This window comes from Lepidochelys kempii, chromosome 5 (genome assembly GCF_965140265.1).
Source record: "Lepidochelys kempii isolate rLepKem1 chromosome 5, rLepKem1.hap2, whole genome shotgun sequence".
In the NCBI taxonomy this organism is placed as follows: Eukaryota; Metazoa; Chordata; order Testudines; family Cheloniidae; genus Lepidochelys; species Lepidochelys kempii.
Genome location: NC_133260.1, coordinates 51,562,074 through 51,580,006, shown reverse-complemented (window position 1 = coordinate 51,580,006; position 17,933 = coordinate 51,562,074). Strand labels below are relative to the sequence as shown.

Below are 17,933 nucleotides of genomic sequence, written 5' to 3'. Positions count from 1 at the left end.
ATTATGAGTGGAATTCCTCAAGGGCCTCCTTCCCCTGGGTCCAGATGATGAAGATGTCATCAATGTAGCACAAGTAGAGTAGGGGTACTAGGGGATGAGAGCTGAGGAGGCGTTGTTCTAAGTCAGCCATAAAAATGTTGGCATACTGTGGGGCCATGCGGGTACCAATAGCAGTGCCACTGACTTGAAGGTATAAATCGTCCCCAAATCTGAAATATTGGTGGGTGAGGACAAAGTCACAAAGCTCAGCCATACATAAAGAGTATGACATTATCGGGGTTACTGTTCCTGACAGCTTGTAGTCCATCTTTGTGTGGAATGTTGGCGTAGAGAGCTTCTACATCCATAGTGGCTAGGATGGTGTTTTCTGGAAGATCACCAATGCATTGTAGTTTCCTCAGGAAGTCAGTGGTGTCTCGAAGATAGCTGGGAGTGCTGGTAGCGTAGGGCCTGAGGAGAGAGTCCACATAGCCAGACAATCCTGCCATCAGGGTGCCAATGCCTGAGATGATGAGTCCAGTGTTTCCAGGTTTATGGATCTTGGGTAGCAAACAGAATACCCCTGGTCGGGGCATTAGGAGTGTGTCTGTGTAGATTTGTTCCTGTGCTTCTTCAGGGAGTTTCTGGAGCAGATGGTATAGTTTCTTTTGGTAACCCTCAGTGGAATCAGAGGGTAATGGCATGTAGAATGTGGTGTCAGAGAGTTGCCTAGCAGCCTCTCGTTCACACTCCAACCTATTCATGATGGCTACAGAACCTCCTTTGTCAGCCTTTTTGATTATAATGTCAGTGTTGTTTCTGGGGCTGTGGATGGCGTTGTGTTCTGCATGGCTGAGGTTATGGAGCAAGTGATGCTGCTTTTCCACAATTTCAGCCCGTGCACGTCGGCGGAAGCACTCAATGTAGAAGTCCAATCTGTGGTTTCGACCATCAGGAGGAGTCCATGCAGAATCTTTTTTCTTGTAGCGTTGGTAGGAAGGTTTCTGTGGGTTAGTGCACTGTTCAGTGGTGTAATGGAAATATTCCTTGAGTCAGAGACGGTGAAAGTAGGATTCCAGGTCACCGCAGAACTGTATCATGTTCGTGGGGGTGGTGGGGCAGAAGGAGAGGCCCCGAGATAGGAAAGAGTCTTCTGCTGGGCTAAGAGTGTAGCTGGATAGATTAACAATATTGTTGGGTGAGTTAAGGGTACCACTATAGTGGCCCTTCGTGGCATGTAAGTGTTTAGATAGTTTAGTGTCCTTTTTCCTCTGTAGAGAAGCAAAGTGTGTGTTGTAAATGGCTTGTCTAGTCCAACTCTGTCCACATATCTATTCAAGGGACACTATCATAGGACCTAACCTCATCAGTCACACTATCAGGGGCTCATTCACCTGCACATCTACCAATGTGATATATGCCATCTTGTGCCAGCAATGCCCCTCTGCCATGTACATTGGCCAAACTGGACAGTCTCTATGCAAAAAAATAAATGGACACATATCAGACATCAAGAACGGTAACATTCAAAACCCAGTAGGAGAGCACTTCAATCTCCCTGGACACTCATTAACAGACTTAAATGTGGCCGTTCTTCAACAAAAAACTTCAAAAACAGACTTCAACAAGAAACTGCAGAGCTGGAATTAATTTGCAAACTTGACACTATCAAATTAGGCCTGAATAAAGACTGGGGAGTGGCTGGGTCACTACAAAAAGTAATTTGCCCTCTGATACTCACACCTTCTTGTCAACTGTTGTGAATGGGCCACATCCACCCTGATTGAATTGGCGTCGTTAGCACTGACTCCCCACTTGGTAAGGCAACTCCCATCTTTTCATGTGCTGTATATTTATACCTGCCTACTGTATTTTTCACTCCATGCATCTGATGAAGTGGATTATAGCCCACGAAAGCTTATGCCCAAATAAATTTGTTAGTTTCTAAGATGCTAGAAGGACTCCTTGTTGTTTTTGCTGATACAGACTAACACGGCCACCCCTCTGAAACCAATCAATTTGTAAGCACCAAAAAGAAAATAAGGTAATAAGTACCTGTCAACATGGATTTTTCAAGAAGAAATCATGTCAAACCAACCTAATATCTTTCTTTGACAGAGTAAAAAGTCTTGTGGATGGGGATGGGAGAGGCAAAAAGCAGTAGATGTTAAATACCTTGACTTTAATAAGGCTTTTCATACTGTCTCACTTGAGCTTCTCAGAAACAAACGAGAGAAATATAGCCTAGAGGAATTACTATAAGGTGAGTACACAACTGACTGGAAAGCCATACTCAGAGTAGTTATCAATTATTCATAATCAAGCTGGAAGGGTATATTGAGTGGTGTGCCACAGGGATCTGTCCTGAGTCTGGTTCTATTCAATATGTTCATAAATGATTTGGCTCATGGCATAAAGAGTACACTTATAAAGTTGGGGGAGGGGATCAAGCTTGGAGGGGTTGTAAGCGCGTTGGAGGACAGGATTAAAATTCAAAATGACTTTGACAAACTGGAGACAGACTGACTTAAATAGGATGAAATTCAATAAGGAAAAGTGCATGTACTACACTTAGGAAGGATTAATTAATTGCACAAATACAAAATGAGAAATAACTGCCTAAAGAAGGAGTACTTCAGAAAAGGATCTGGGAGATATAGTGGATCACCAACTAAATATGGGTACACAGTATAATGCTGTTGCAAAAAAAAAGTGAACATTACTCTAGAATGTATTAGCAGGATTGTTGTAAGCAAGACACAAGAAGTAATTCTTCCAATATACTCAGCACTGATAAAACCCCAATTGAAGTATTGCGTCCAGGTCTGGGCACCACACTTCAGGAAAAATTGGAGAAATTTCAGAGGAGAGCAACAAAAATTATTAAAGGTCTAGAAAACATGACTATGAGGAAAGATTGGGGTGGGGGGAAAATTGGGTTTGTTTAGTCTGGAGAAGAGAAGATGGAGGGAGGACACAATAGTCCTCAAGTATGTACAAGGTTGTTATAAAGAGGACAGTGATATATTGTTCTCCTTAGCCAGGACAAGAACTAATGGTCTTAACTTGCAGCAAGGGAGATTTAGGTTAGCAAAAGCTTCCTAAGTGTAATGGTAGTTAAGCACTGGAACAAACTACCTCAGGAGGTTGCAGAATCTCCATCACTGGAGGTTTTTAAGATCAGGTTAGACAAACACCTGCAAGGTATGATATATAACAGTGGTTCTCAGACTTTTGTATTGGTGACCCCTGTCACACAGCAAGCCTATGAATGCGACCCCCTTATAAATGAAAAACTTTTTTTATATTTAACACAATTATAAATGGTGGAGGCAAAGTGGGGCTTCAGGGTGGAGGCTGACAGCTTGCAACCCCTGCCCCATGTAATGACCTTGCAACCCCCTAAGAGAACCCCTGATATATAACACTCAGTCCTTCCTCAGTGTGGGGGATTGGACTAGATGATTTATCAGGGTCCCTTCCAGGCTTCCAAGTTTATGGATTTAAACTAAAGTACAAATAAATACATAAAATAAAACCACCACTACAAAAAAAGACTCAAACCAAGTGTGATGGGTTCAGTCACAGAGACCCCCCTTGGGACTGCCACCTGACGTGCTGGAATTACCTCTGAGCCCATTTCCCCTGCCAGCTTGGGGCTCCAGAACCCTGCTTTGTTAAGCCAGACACCCTGGCCTATTCCAACAAAGACCCAGGTCTGATCCAGGCCCTCAAAGCTGCAGATTTTAACCAAAAACTGCTCAGCAGGTCACCTATTTTCAGCACCCAGACACCCAGCTCTCAATGGGATCCAAACCCCAAATAAATCCGTTTTACTCTGTATAAAGCTTATACAAGGTAAATCCATAAATTGTCCACCCTCTATAACACTGATAGAGAGATATGCACAGCTGTTTGCTCCCCAAAGTATTAATCACTTGCTCTGGGTTCAATAATAAACAAAAGTGATTTTATTAAGTATAAAAAGTAGGATTTAAGTGGTTTCAAGTAATAACAGACAGAACAAAGTAAGTCACCAAGCAAAATAAAGCAAAACATGCAAGTTTAAGTCTAATACATTAAGAAACTGTTTACAGGTAAAATCTCACCCTCAGAGATGTTCCAATAAGCTTCTTTCACAGACTAGACTCCTTTCTAGTCTGAACCCAATCCTTTCATCTGGTACAGTCCTTGTGAATTCCAGCAGACATCTTAGGTGGAAACTAGAGGTGTTCTCATGACTGGCAGCCTCCTTTGTTCTCTTCCACCCTCTTTTTTAGCTTTGGCACAAGGCAGGAATCTTTTGTCTCTCTGGCTCCCCACCCCTCCTGCTATATGGAAAAGCACCAGGTTTAAGACGGATTCCACCATTCTTCCTGGGCTGGCTTACATGAACATGGGAAGGCTGTCAAATAAACAGACAACCAATTGTCCTAATCAATGGGAGCCATCAAGATTCTAAAACATCATCAATGGCCCACGCTTTGCATAATTACAATAGTACCTCAGAGTTATACTTTATATTTCTAGCTTCAGATACAAGAATGATACATACATATAAACAGGATGAACACACACAGTAGATTATAAGTTTTGTAATGATACCTTACAAGAGACCTTTTGCATAAAGCCTATTCCAGTTACATCTTATTTACACTCTCATAAGCATATTTCCATAAAACATTGTGGAGTGCACTGTCACACCAAGCTTTCATCCTGAACAAAGTATTCTCAGCTGCTTGCAGACTTCTGCCTAAAACCAAGCTTTTCTAGCTAGTTGGACTAAGTCAATCTCTACTACAGAAAGGCTCTGCCTGTGTTAAACTCCCAGTTTAGATTGGATCTTTCATAACTGCAACAAACCTCCCCCAGGCTTCTCAAATGACCTCCTTCTTTGAATTCCAGAGCAGTCCTCTTTCTAAGACAAGCATCCAGAGGAGTATATCAACTGAAGCAAGTATCTGATTAAGCCCAGCCTGCAATTTAGACAGCCTTTCATGGCTGAAACAGATATTTCTACAGGAAATCCTTCAATGCTGGAGCAGGCCTCTAAGTCCCCAGCAATGCTGTAACTAAGCATTTCAGGGCTGGGGGTAAGCAAGCATATTTGCGCTCCCTACTGTTGGGTTTTTTCATTTTTCCAGCCTCACAGCTTCATGCCCTGGGCAGCTGCCCTGCTATGGTTATGGCCTTGATTCCCAGTCTTGAGTGGCTCTTTCAAAGCTAAAGCAAACTATATAGCCTGTTACCATGGACTCCCTCTATTTAATTTGTTTTAAAGCACAATGGTCTCTGTCAGGATGAGTGTGTTATAAATGTGAGTACTTATCATTATTGCTGTTATGTAAATCTCCAAGAATTGAACTAGGAATCCAACCAGAATCTATTGTTTATTAGCTTCACTATTTTATCCAATTATTGATGGACCAGTTAATCTTCAGCCCTACTTCGGGATTGAAAAGGCCTCAGTTGTATTCAGTAGCTCCAAGAGTTGTTCATCTTCTAGTACATGCTATGTATTATCAGGAACAGTATGTGATAATATTAATAGTAATTCAAATGATCTTAGAAAAATTAAGTGGGGCATAGACCTTGTACTTTACTCAGTGAAATGTGCAATTCAACTAGTAAAAGTATGCAAAATTTCTTCCACATGATGAATATTTAGCTAGTGAATGGTTGTGAGATGACTTGTGTCATGCAGGGGTGATTTGTTTACTTTTCCTGGTTGCTGTCATTAGAGAGGATTTTACACATCTACTCCTATATAACGTATACCAACTTTTCTCTGATAAAGCAGAACAATTACTTTTCTGATTGACACGATTAGGCTACTTCAATAGGTAGACAACTCAAATATTTTCAGGATTTATGTTCCTTTTCTTGGGCAAAATGACTTTACTCACAGAAAGCTGTAATAAGAGAAATGTATTACTAAATACAAATTACTTATTCCTTATCAAAAGTAGTGGTATGTAACACAAGATCTTCGAAACTAGTGTATTTGACATGAGCACAGGACTTAAATCATCCCCTACTTCACAAGACACTTACAGAATGGGAAAGGTTACATTTAATGATTCATTAGACTGAAGAGGCACAAAACCTGATGCATTGCTATCCACTTAAGAAATGAGCTAATGGCCACAGATTTATACGAGTAAACTATTTGTGTTATTAAACGTGTGTCCAGAGCCTTGGATGGATGTCCTATTGTGTGGAGTCTTTTAGATCAAAATCTAATTATATGGAAGGGTGAAGGTGAAGGCCTTCTAACTTTGAAAACCCTGAAGCTAAGGGAGCAAAGTCCTGATCCAAACCCATGGTTCTCAGATCATCCTAACGTATGACAATCCCTCTGCATGCCCTGGTCTGTGATCTTTCACTTGGCAACATACCCTTGACCGACTTCTGAGTGCGATAAAAATGAATGGTTCAAAAGTTAATGCTGTTCACCAGAAACCCAGGGTCAAGTTCAGACAGAATCAGATATCACAATGCTGGGCATGGTATCGGAGTCTTAATATTTAGATAGAGCTTCTGCTCCAACCTCTAGCCAGCCACTCCCCCTGAAATCCTGTGGAACCCCAAAAGCTATGGCTATTTGGAGGAGGTAGTGGTGGATTAGAGACAGTAAGTAGCTCTGTACCCTTTCTTCTAAAATTTTCAGATCCTTTCCATACCTTGAAGTGGAGAGGAGGGCTACAATATTTATCTTGATCTATCACATCAGAAAAAGAAAACAGAAGATTAGAGCAGTGGTTCTCAGTCTTTCCAGACTACTGTACCCTTTTCAGGAGTCTGATTTATCTTGCATACTCCAAGTTTCACCTCACTTAAAAACTACTTGCTTACAAAATCAGACATAACAATACAAAAGGGTCATAGCCCACTATTACTGAAAAATTCCTTACTTCCTCATTTTGTCGATATGAAATTTTAGTTTCTACTGACTTTGCTAGTGCTTTTATGTAGCCTGTAGTAAAACTAGGCAAATATCTAGATGAGTAGATTTACCCCCTGGAAGATCTCTGCGTACCCCTACGGGTACTCATATCCCTGGTTCAGAACCACTGAATTAGAGCAAGAAAGTTCCGTAGAAAATAACAAAGACCAAGAGCCACTCACTTGTTCTCTATGTATATAAACCTCCCCACTGTATTTTCCACTGAATGCATCCGATGAAGTGAGCTGTAGCTCATGAAAGCTTATGCTCAAATAAATTTGTTGGCCTCTAAGGTGCCACAAGTACTCCTTTTCTTTTTGTGAATACAGACTAACACGGCTGCTACTCTGAAACCTGTCACTACAGTGGTTTATGCACAGATGACCCAGACCTTTCAGGTGGGATTGTACTCAGATGGTGAGCCTGAGTGGTCACCCATGCTATAACTGTCACACTGCTACTTTTAGGCATTAGCTCAAGCAAAGCTAGTGTGTATACATCTGCCCAAACTGAGAATTACACCTCCCAGTTGTTGTGTAGATACACAGCGATTAAAGAATCTTCCCCTTTTTTCAATTCCCACCTTATTAATTAAAACAATGCCTTGAGACTTATCAATATTTAGAGTGACTGCTCTGATCAAACAAACAGGATACAGGGATTTAGGCCCCCCCAGTCATGAATGTGCTTAATTCTCATTGACTAAATTGAATGCAAGTATGTGCTTGAGTGCATTCCCGAATAAATATGCTTTCCTGAAATGGAATTAAGTATTGTGCTGAACAGAGATTGATATAAGCACATGCTTAAGTACTGTGCTGAATTAGGACTGGCTTGAAAAGGCAGGTCGCATGAAAAATCCAAATTCTTCCATCCTGATTTACATATTTTAGAAAGTCCATGGCTAATTTAGCAAACCTAGTGCAAAGTATTTTCCTTTAGCAATTAAACTTAATGAGCTATTGATACCAAATGGAAATATTTTTAAAAAAACAAACAAACCATTATTTATAAACCATTCTGCCTATCAAATAGGTCAGTGGTTTTCTGTGTTTTCTTCTTTAGTTTTTATTACCAAAGACATTTGCAAGAAAACAGTATTTGATTCTTAGAAGTTCATCTGTTCTTACTGATTATTCTTCCCCGGAAGTCACAGAACCCCTTTTTCCCATAGATAAAACTTCTGGTGGAGAAAAGGGTACTTAAAAATACAAGTAACATCCTTCCATGGTTTCAGTTACATTGAATTGCAGCCTCATGGAAAGGGAACTGCTGCTTAGGTGAAAGAACCATAGGAAACTGAGACCCTATCCCATAGACCCTCAACTTTACCAGCTCTTGTGCTGTGTTGCTATTGATCCCTTAACTCTGGGGTTCTTAAACTGGGAGTCAGGACCTGTCAGCCTCCACCCCAAACCCTGCTTTGCCTCCAGCATTTATAAGGATGGTGTTAAATATATAAGAAAGTGTTTTTAATTTATAAGGGGGGGGGTCGCATTCAGAGGCTTGCTATGTGAAAGGGGTCACCAGTACAAAAGTTTGAGAACCACTGCCTTAACTGCACTTTAGCTCTGGTATTCCCTTTTCAGGGAGTAGTGTTGTGATGGGGAATTTAATGCTGGTCTGAGTAACATTAACATCTGTAACAATTGGAATGGATTTTCCACTTTTTAAGGGGCATTCCTCTAATGGCTGCTTCTCTTTGGTTGTCAACAGTCTTCAATACTCATGGATCCCACAGAGTGCTCTATTCTATTGAGAGTGGAAAGTCACTGTATCTCATGTATGGTGGAGACGTGCACAATTAGAAGACTGGAAGGTGGACAGCAACATCTTGCTACCCACTATGTTCAGTCATCTAACTACTACATCATTCTAAAAAGAAAAGGAGTACTTGTGGCACCTTACAGACTAACAAATTTATTTGAGCATAAGCTTTCATGAGCTACAGCTCACTTCATCGGATGCATACAGACTAACATGCTGCTACTCTGAAACCTACATCATTCTAGATATTGACTTGTAACACATTTAAAAACAAAAAACAAAACTGCCTCTCACACAGTCCTACCATGGGGTGGCAGTGTAGAGGAAGGCCCAGTATAACGTTAGTCCCACAATCCCTTTTTTACAGTGTGGTAAGTATTTTCACAGCTACTAATAGTGATGTCAACAAACAAAGGACTAGGCTGTGACTTTAGGGGAAGAAAAAACAGCAGGAGCAGATGAACTCTTAAGAAACTAACATACTAGTTGAATGCAAATAGTCATTAAAAAGCAAAGTGAAAAATATGAAGTTTGCACTTCATACAAGCACAATTGCCTCTAAATAGAATGGACCAATTTAATCCATAGAGTAACTTCATTTAAACCAGTGGAGTTATATTGGGCTAAACTAATCCCCAATGTATTTCAAAGTTTTCTGTGAGGCGGCAGCAAGTCTTAATAAAGCGTTGCACTGAATCTCCAATACATTATTTTGGTAAAGCCTGCTTGAAAGAAACTCTCAATTTTATGAAGTATGAGAATACAAGAATCAGTGATCTAATCTCTTTGCCTAGCCTTCTTGTCATTTTTTGATGTTGAGAAATTCTCAAGCATAAACCAGCATCCTCTTTCAGTGAAGAGTTCAGGTTGTCAAGAAAATGCTCACAAATTTAAAGATATTCCACTTAAAAAAAAAAAACTAACATGAGTGTTTCTAATTTTTAGTTTCTGATTAGATCACTAACCACACAGAGGGTTCATCTCAGAATGGAGTGATTGTTTTATTAAAAAATACTTTGGGGCTATCTGCTATTTCAATCAATTAAATTGACTTCGACAGAGTCTTAAGACTCAGTGCCTTTCATCAAATAATTGTCTTTCTCGACATGGGCTCATATAAAACCGATTTTTCCCTTACTAATTCTGTTCTTTTTTATCTTCACAGGTACACTATCTATTGCACAATTGATTATTTACTTTTCTACTATACATTTTCAGTTTTCCTTAGAAAGTCTTGAAGTGTGCTAAAAGGACAAACATATGTATTTCTGCTATAATTTAAATAATAATTACTTTCACACAATATTTTATATTTCCTTTATATGAAAGAAATCCACATCCTTCATTTGTTGAATTTGCCATTTGGCAAGATGGCTACGGTGGCTGAATGCAGATCGATAAAAATAACTTCTCAGAAAAAAAAGCTTTATAGTAAAACCTTGAGTGGTTTGTGTATGGATTTCAAATATGAGCCTTTAAACACAGAAAATAACTGCTGATGTCTTGACATGATATATACATTTTTTGTCTTAATCAAAAAACAGAATCCTTGACCAGAATTTATTACATAGGAACAGGTATTTTATAACATGGATTAGGAGGAGTCCTTTGCTACAGTCTGATTATACTGATATGCCTAGTGCTACAATGTCATATTGTCTAGATGTGTATTATTTTACAATCTTTAGTTTTGGTACCAGTACACACATCTGAGGGGGAAAAATAAACTCTAGACATTCCCATACTATATTTGGGCCACATGGTTCACTCTACAAGAAGCAAAATGCTGACAAGAGTTAATAAATGCTATGAGTCAGATACTTAACTGGTGTAAAGCCATGTAGCTCTAATGAACTAGCTTAGGCTGTAGCCCTATCACTTGGCTTATAGTACAGGAAATTTAAAGGTAAATTCTGCCAACAGACATGTCAATGGAGCAAGATTTTATTTATTTATTGTGCAACATACTCTAATATTATTTGAAAGACCCATGTGCCCTCACTTGTAGCTATTACTCATGCAAGTAATCCTACTGTCTTCAGTAGGACTAAAGATAAAAGATATTGGGACACCCACCTTCTATCAGACAACTTCCATTGGTAAGACAGACAAGCTTTCAAGCTTATACAGAGCTCTTCTTCAGGTCTAGGAAATGTACTCAGAGTGGACTAGTTCTTTAAGTGTTATAGGATTGGGTTATTTTTTATTTAAGCTACTAAAAAAATACACCAAACACCAGAGAGAAAATATCGGTCCTGAAAGCCAAACGCGTAAATTAAAAATGTTACATTTATTTAAAAGACACAGGGGATGAAGTTCATGCCCAGTGTTACTCTGCTGAAGTAAATGAAGTAACACCAGTGTAAATGACAGGAAAATCAGGCCCAAAAGTTTCACTTGATGCAATCAACATTACAAAAATGGTTCAAAGATAGTTGAGTATAACTTACATAAATTACATGATGAATGGAAAACTTGGTGTCTATAAATAGACAGAGAGTACCAATATAATTCCATGTAGAGCTTCTAATGGCTTTGTACTCCAGACAGAGTGGTGGTTTATCATCAGGATCTCAAAAGAGAATTGTTACCTTTGATTATGTTTTGATTCTTTTTGTTCAAGATATGGCTTTCCTCTGTACTCTGCTACTGCTCTTCTCTCTTTAGCCTTCTCAGATGGTGGCTACAGCTCTTTAGACATCCTTTCCCTTTCATTTTTTTAAACAAGCAAGTTAATTTTGTGTAAAAACTGATTCTTGAAAATATTTTATTAACAGTTTATTGATTCATTACTGTCAAATGTTCTATTACAGTAAAATATGTATATTTATACATAAAATGTTAAAGTGTATTATTCTACACAAATAAGCAATTAACTCTTGCAATGTTAACTTCACATCTTTTTATTCACCATAACTAAACCAAAATAAGGAACAGTATTAAGAATGGTTTACTTTAAAGAAATAATGTATATTTTTGTGTTTATATGCTTGTTTCTAAAGTATGATGAATAAGTGGTAAGTTTAATAGTTATTTATAAATTCTTTAACTACTCAAGAGAAGAATGGCTCCACTTTTCCTATGAAGAAGCTCTTGGTACTGTGCGGGTAATATTTAAAAGGAGCTAAAAAGGTAGGAGTGCTATGGATCATCCAAAAGACAAATAAGTGGAATGGACTGATAATAAACATTGACATCATCTTTATAATAATATGTATACTTACAGTAAGTTAACTAATACTTCCTCAACACTGCTATATTCCCTTATTTGATATGTCACCCTTTCTTGGTTTTAATATAACAAACAACATACTAGCAATTATTATGTTTATATTTATTAAAACGTAGCTAAAAAGGAACAAAAATATGCAAAATACTTCTAACAAATCTAACAATATTCCTAAAAGTTCACTTTTCCGAACTGTTGAAGTAGTTTATTCTTTCTTTTTAAAAAGACTCTTATCTCTGCTATCCTTAGCAAACTAATTTAATGAGCAAGGCATACAAGGTCAGGAGCCAGAACAAGTGGGTGTGTAAAAGAGTTGCAGTAGCTACAGTGGGGAAAACGCTCCCAGCAGCAGCACTGATGAACCATCCAGAAGTGTACACCGCCCCCATGTCTTATATAACGCACCCCACAACAGGTCTGAGAAGAGCAGTAACCTTTCTAAAGAGTGAGTGCTGCGTGCCTATGCTTTTCCTAGTGTGTTCAATAGAGAGCTGGTATTGACAATGTGGGGATAGGTGGGAGGCTGGAGAGAAAAAGTAAGCAGAGATCGTTAAAGAGCCAGCGCACAACAGCCAACCATGTCCTTGGACAGTCTTAAAACTCGGGTTTTTCAGACGTCAAGAGTACGAAGAAATTATGCGATTCCCGCCCAACCTTGATGTTTGTTAACACGGTGCGTTATTCACAGCAATTCACGCAGTTCTAAGCCGTAGATAAGATTATAAGTCATAAGATTGACCTGACCTCATCACTTGCACTTCAAAAGGGAACACAACACGATTCTTCTTCACAGCCCTCCTTAAAACTCACCACTGGCGATGCCTCAGGAGACACTTGACAGCGGCGAGGCAGGCGCTGCGCTGTGACTGCTGCTTTATTTTCCTGCACGGGCTGGTCTCTCGCCTCCCACCTGCGTGTGTTGTATTCAGCTGGTGAAAACACCTTTTGTCATGTGCTGAGGCTGTGAACCCTCTGAGGCAGTGGGTGCCTAAAGAGCGCAGCACATGGCGCAAGGGGCCTTGATCCCCGATTGGCTCCCCCAGTAGAGAGAAAGCAGGGAAAGAAGAGCAGCCCGCCAGCGGGGGCTGCTTCCATTAGCTTTGCTTAAATGAAGTTCACGGGTTACGTCTTCGCGCTGGGCCGCCGGTGAGGTGTGAGGGTTTGGGGCGAGAAGCCACAGGGGCTGCTCAGAGGGGGAAGGGCAACCACTAACCCCGCAACAGCCATTGAGTAGCGAGGCGAGCGGGCAGAGCAGCCGCCAGAGGGCCGCTGAGTAGGAAGCGCTGTCAGGGGGCTGAGGGGGGCAGGCCGGTCAGAACTGGCCGTTTGCGGAGGGGCGGGGGGGTGGTGGCAGTTTAAGCAGGCGGAGGGGGCAGGTCGAGGGGAGGGGTGGCCAATGGCAGGTGGCCTTTGATAACGCTGAGGTGGGAGGGGGCAGATTTCCGGCAGCAAGTAGCTGTTTAGAAGGCGGTAAGCAGGGAGGTGAGACCTGGTCCTTTGACATACGGGGGAGCAGAGACAGGGTGGGTGCAGCCGGTGAGGCGTTGTCACAGGGGCGTCTAGACCCCAGGGGTAGGTAGGTGACCGGTGCCGGGGAGCAGCGCAGGGGCGGCCGACGCGTGTCCGTTCAGGGGACGGAGCCGTTTAGCCCGCCGGGGGAGCGGGCAGGGGCCGTCAGGACGCTGCAGGAGGCGGCTAGTAGAGGCGAGGTTAGGGGGCGCTGCCCACTCCAGCCGTCCTGGTCTGTCCCTCGGGCCCTTGAGGGGTCAGCGCTGCCCCCGCCGCATGCCCCCGCCGCCTCCGAGACCGGCTCGCACCGCACCCCAGCACACGCACCGTTCCGGGCTGTGCCACGGGGCGGGGGCGGGCAGCGGCGCTCGGGCGGGGAAGCGTCGCCGCTGCTCCCCTTGCGGGGGGCTGGGCGCAGAGCGCGGGGGCGGCCGTTGCGGAGGCAGCTGGGGCAGGAGGAGGCGAGTGGCAAAGCAGCAGCAGCGTGAAGCGTCTCCAGAGCTGGGGCTCTCTGCTGCCGCTGCCGCGCTGAATTCCTGTGCACAGAGCTCGGCTCATCCTCCGCCGGGCTCCCGGGGGCGGGAGACGCGCCTGTCCCGCAGGTAAGAGCCGTGTGGATGTGCCGCTTCCTCTCTAGCGCCAATCTCTCCTCTCCTCTCACTGACCCGCCCGCCCGCGCCGGGCGTTGTCGCTCTGCGGGATTGCGGGAGCTAGGGGTTGCCTCTGTCTGTGCATTTGTCCTGCTGGGGCCATTTCCCTTTTCCAGCGTATTTGCAACTCTCTCCCTTTCTCGTCAGTGTCTATTCTCTGCCGGTGGCGCAGGAACTAAATGGCAGAAAGTTAGTGCACTACCGCTCAGTTAGCGCCCAGCAGCGTGGGGAAAGTGGCTAGGATAAAGCATGAGATTTTAAACAGCTCAGACTCCGAAAGGCCGCCCCCCACCGTAAGACAGCTGTTGAAGAAAGCTCCCCATTACTTAGCTGGCCCTTGACCTGGTCTCCAAATTCATTATGTTGTTCTGCACCCAAAATGCTGAGCCCTAAGGAATTTCCTCAATATTTGTAAATCTTGATGGATCCTACCCTTCCGCTCAAAGCCACTTAATTTGCTGTCCGTACTCGAACAGTGTTCCCTCTCTGGGAGCGTCTTTCTCCCCACTATCGCTTCGCTGACTTTACCAAGAGCGCTGCAGGAGATAGATAGGATAGTTTATTACTCTTGTTTATTAAAAAGAAAATAGGGTTTGTTCCCACGTTAATTACATTCTGGGATCCAGTGGCGATATGAAGCTAATGCGGGGGTGAAATAAATGAGATGGTTTCTCACACGTTTCAGCTGGGTTTGCTGGAGAAACTCACCTGTACATTTTTCTTTCAGTAGCAAGATAGAGGTCTGTGCTCTTCAGCTGAAAGGGTATTTGTGGGATTTATTCAAAATAGGTCAGTTTGCAATACAACCAGGACGTCCACACTCGTTGTTTCTCAGGCGTTCTGTTGACTTAAGTGATGAAGAATGGAAATGCTATTTAAGAGCCCAAACATTTTCCATTGTAGCCTGCAGGCTCTTATCGAAAAAAGCATGATACATTAGTCCAAATAGATCGGTCACTAGAGAACCTGCAGGTGCATTAACTTTATTTCTTCCAGCATCAGGTAAAAGGGAAAAATCATGAATTACAACACTGGAAAGAAGAAAAACTATTATTACAGTCAAAAATAAGAGATGTGCTCAGCTCTTAATGTAGCTCATTTTGGGGTTACAGTCAGTTTTATTTCATGTTTCAAAATGTTGTTAGGTATGGTACGTTTACAGTAAGCGTGGTCACAAGCCTGAAGAACAGTTCCAGTTAGACTGTACTGATTTTTTCCTTGCCTTGTTAGCTCTTCGTGCAGCTGCCTGTGTTTAAAGGTTACTGGGATTAAAGAATCCAGCATGCTTTGGGATGTTTTTGTTGGAACAAGATTCTGTGAGGCACTTCAAAGATTAAGAGCAAATCCAAGTCAGGGGCTTTTCAGTGAGGAGGCAAGAAATTTTTAATGGAAGGGTTTAAAATATGTGTGTGCTAGGCTTTCTTTATACTTTTAGGCATATTCTCTGTGGACTTTTAAAGAGAAGTTGAATTTTCTTTTGGGAAGGGAGATCTGGCAAAACAGGAATAAATTGGCTAGGTCAGACTAGGATGCCATGCTACAAGCACAAGCCGCAGCAAGCATAATGTACTGCAGAACCCCAGACCACCTTCTCTGACCAGTACAGATTTTCTCTCTTGCTCACTGCTCCACTCCACACCCCACCACCAGTTGCGAAACAGGGAATTCATTAGTTATATAAAACCAATTCCAGAAAACTCAAGTTGTGACTCAGATTATATACAGGAAACATAGACTGTGATGGAGGAGATTGTGTTTAATAAGGTGGCTGGAGCACTCCAAGCTTTCTTAAAGACAAGAAATCTTTAGGCCTGGTTTACACTACAGAGTTAGGTTGAACAAAGCAGCTCTCATCAACCTATCTCTGGAAGTGTCTATACTACAATGGTGCTCCTGCCTATGTAAATTGCCTACTACATCAACTTTGGCTGTGGCTACACTAGACACTCTCTAAGCTGATGGGAGAGAGATCTCCCATCAACTTAATTACTCTAGCCCCCACGAACTGCAGTAGCTATGTCAGTTGAGAAGTTTAAGTCGGTGTAATTTACGTTGCTCAGGAGGTGGCTTATTCAGACCTCTGAGCAACATAACTTATATTGACACTACTGGTAGTGTGTACATAGCCTTAATAACTCCATCTCCATGAGAGGCATAGTGCTTAAGTCAATGTAGTTAGGGTGACACTGTATTTGTGTAGACGCTGTGTTACTTACTTTGCCTGTTGGCTGTCAGCCCCACGGGACTGTTGTTGCTGTTGATACACTGGCAAATTTTGAGATGCCTCCTCAGAATGATAGGATCTATAGTACACAAAGCTTCAATGAACAAGATTTAGGAATATTTTATTGTTATGGGATATGTAATTCTTGTTTAACATATCAATCTATGATGAATTACAGTATCATGAATTGGGTTTCTGTTGGAATTGTGGTCTTTTGGTACAAACAAACATATTTATACATCTATCCTTGAGCACAGGGCTCCTGATGGTGTAAAGTGTACCTAAGAGGGAACTGATAATTAACCGGTGCAGGCTCAAAAGGGGGGTAACAATGGCTGGGGAAGGGTGTGCCCAGTGCAGCCAGGGGATGTATATTCCCATAGAACCTCTATCAGTGCAGATCCTCTGCCAGTTTCACTTTAAAGCTTCCTGCCCTGGTGGAACATTTTGGGTGGGTACCACCTGGTGGAAGATGCTTATGTTCCCCCTAGGAGGAAGGCCTCTCCAAAGCACGAGTGAATCAAGATCAATTCCATATTATATAGTTCATAGTATATCACTGAAGCATTTTCTTTTCATTACATTTTGCTTGACTTTTGAAGTTCCAAGTGCTCATCACTTCTCAGGATCAGGCCTTTTATTTCCCTTTTGTACCCCCCAAGTGGAAAAATATAGTTTTCTATAAATCAAATCCTGCTTGTTTTATTCATGTGAGTAGTCAAAATGACCTGTAATGAGGCAACATGCCCGAGTGGATAGGTGACTGGACTGCAAGTCAGGAGCCCTGGGTGCTGTTCCTGGCTCAGGCAACTGACCTGTTATGTGACTTTCACCAGGGTGCTTTGCCTCTCTGTGCCTCAGTTTGATGCTTTAGTAGAGTGCTTTGATATCTACAGATAAGTGCTACACATTTACACACATGAGTGAGGCAAGCAGTTCAGGCCCTATGATTTATATTGTAGATATGAGATAAATGTTAAAGCATCTGTATTTAGATTCGCACATATTATTGGTGCCAAAGAAATAGAAAATAACTTGTTAATCCAAAAAAGTTAAAATTCTAACATCTGTTACCTAAAATATATTACTATTAAATCTGTTTTTGGAAACCTAAACATAAATTTTTATTGGATGCTATTTAATTTAAGAATAGACCAGGTGGGTGTGGATGCATTCTCTATCAAAAATACACCTTTCATAACAATGAAAAATAGAAAATACCGCATCATACAATAACATACTTTTATCAACTGGAGCAATAGACAACTACAGTACTCTGGAATATTCCCCTCCCCCGCCCCTAGTTTTTTGCCAGTGATCACACAGAGGAGAGGGAATTTACCCCTTCGCAGAGGGCCAGCACAAGGTCTATGTACCACTTAAGTCCTCAAAATAGGGCTTCTGTGGGATAAAAGTGGTGAATGAACCTTGTCCTGGCCCTCTGTGCCGAAGTGAATGTCATTCCAAGGTGAACACTTGGTTTCTTGCTCTCCCGCACCCCTGAAGAACATTGGCGGACAGCTCCGTTTTCAAAAAACACTACCATATATGACTACATTCATTGTTTTGTAACAAAGTCAGTGATAGTATGTAATGCTAAGAAGGCAACACAGCGTGAGCCTGGATTGA

At 41.9% G+C, this 17,933-nt stretch overlaps 1 protein-coding gene across 3 annotated transcripts in view; it reads left to right on the top strand.

Annotated features, from left to right (window-relative positions):
* The first annotated feature begins 1,917 nt into the window (after positions 1-1,917).
* Positions 1,918-17,933, top strand: part of ANKRD34B (ankyrin repeat domain 34B) — a 31,942-nt gene continuing 15,926 nt past the window's right edge. Inside the window, exon 1 of one of the 3 annotated variants that reach the window (XM_073344361.1) lies at positions 1,918-12,366. The gene's annotated coding sequence lies outside the window, so the exon portion shown is untranslated. Of the gene's footprint in view, positions 12,595-13,385; positions 14,033-17,933 lie in introns of those variants that run through there. The other 2 variants (XM_073344360.1, XM_073344359.1) reach the window with 2 other exon arrangements.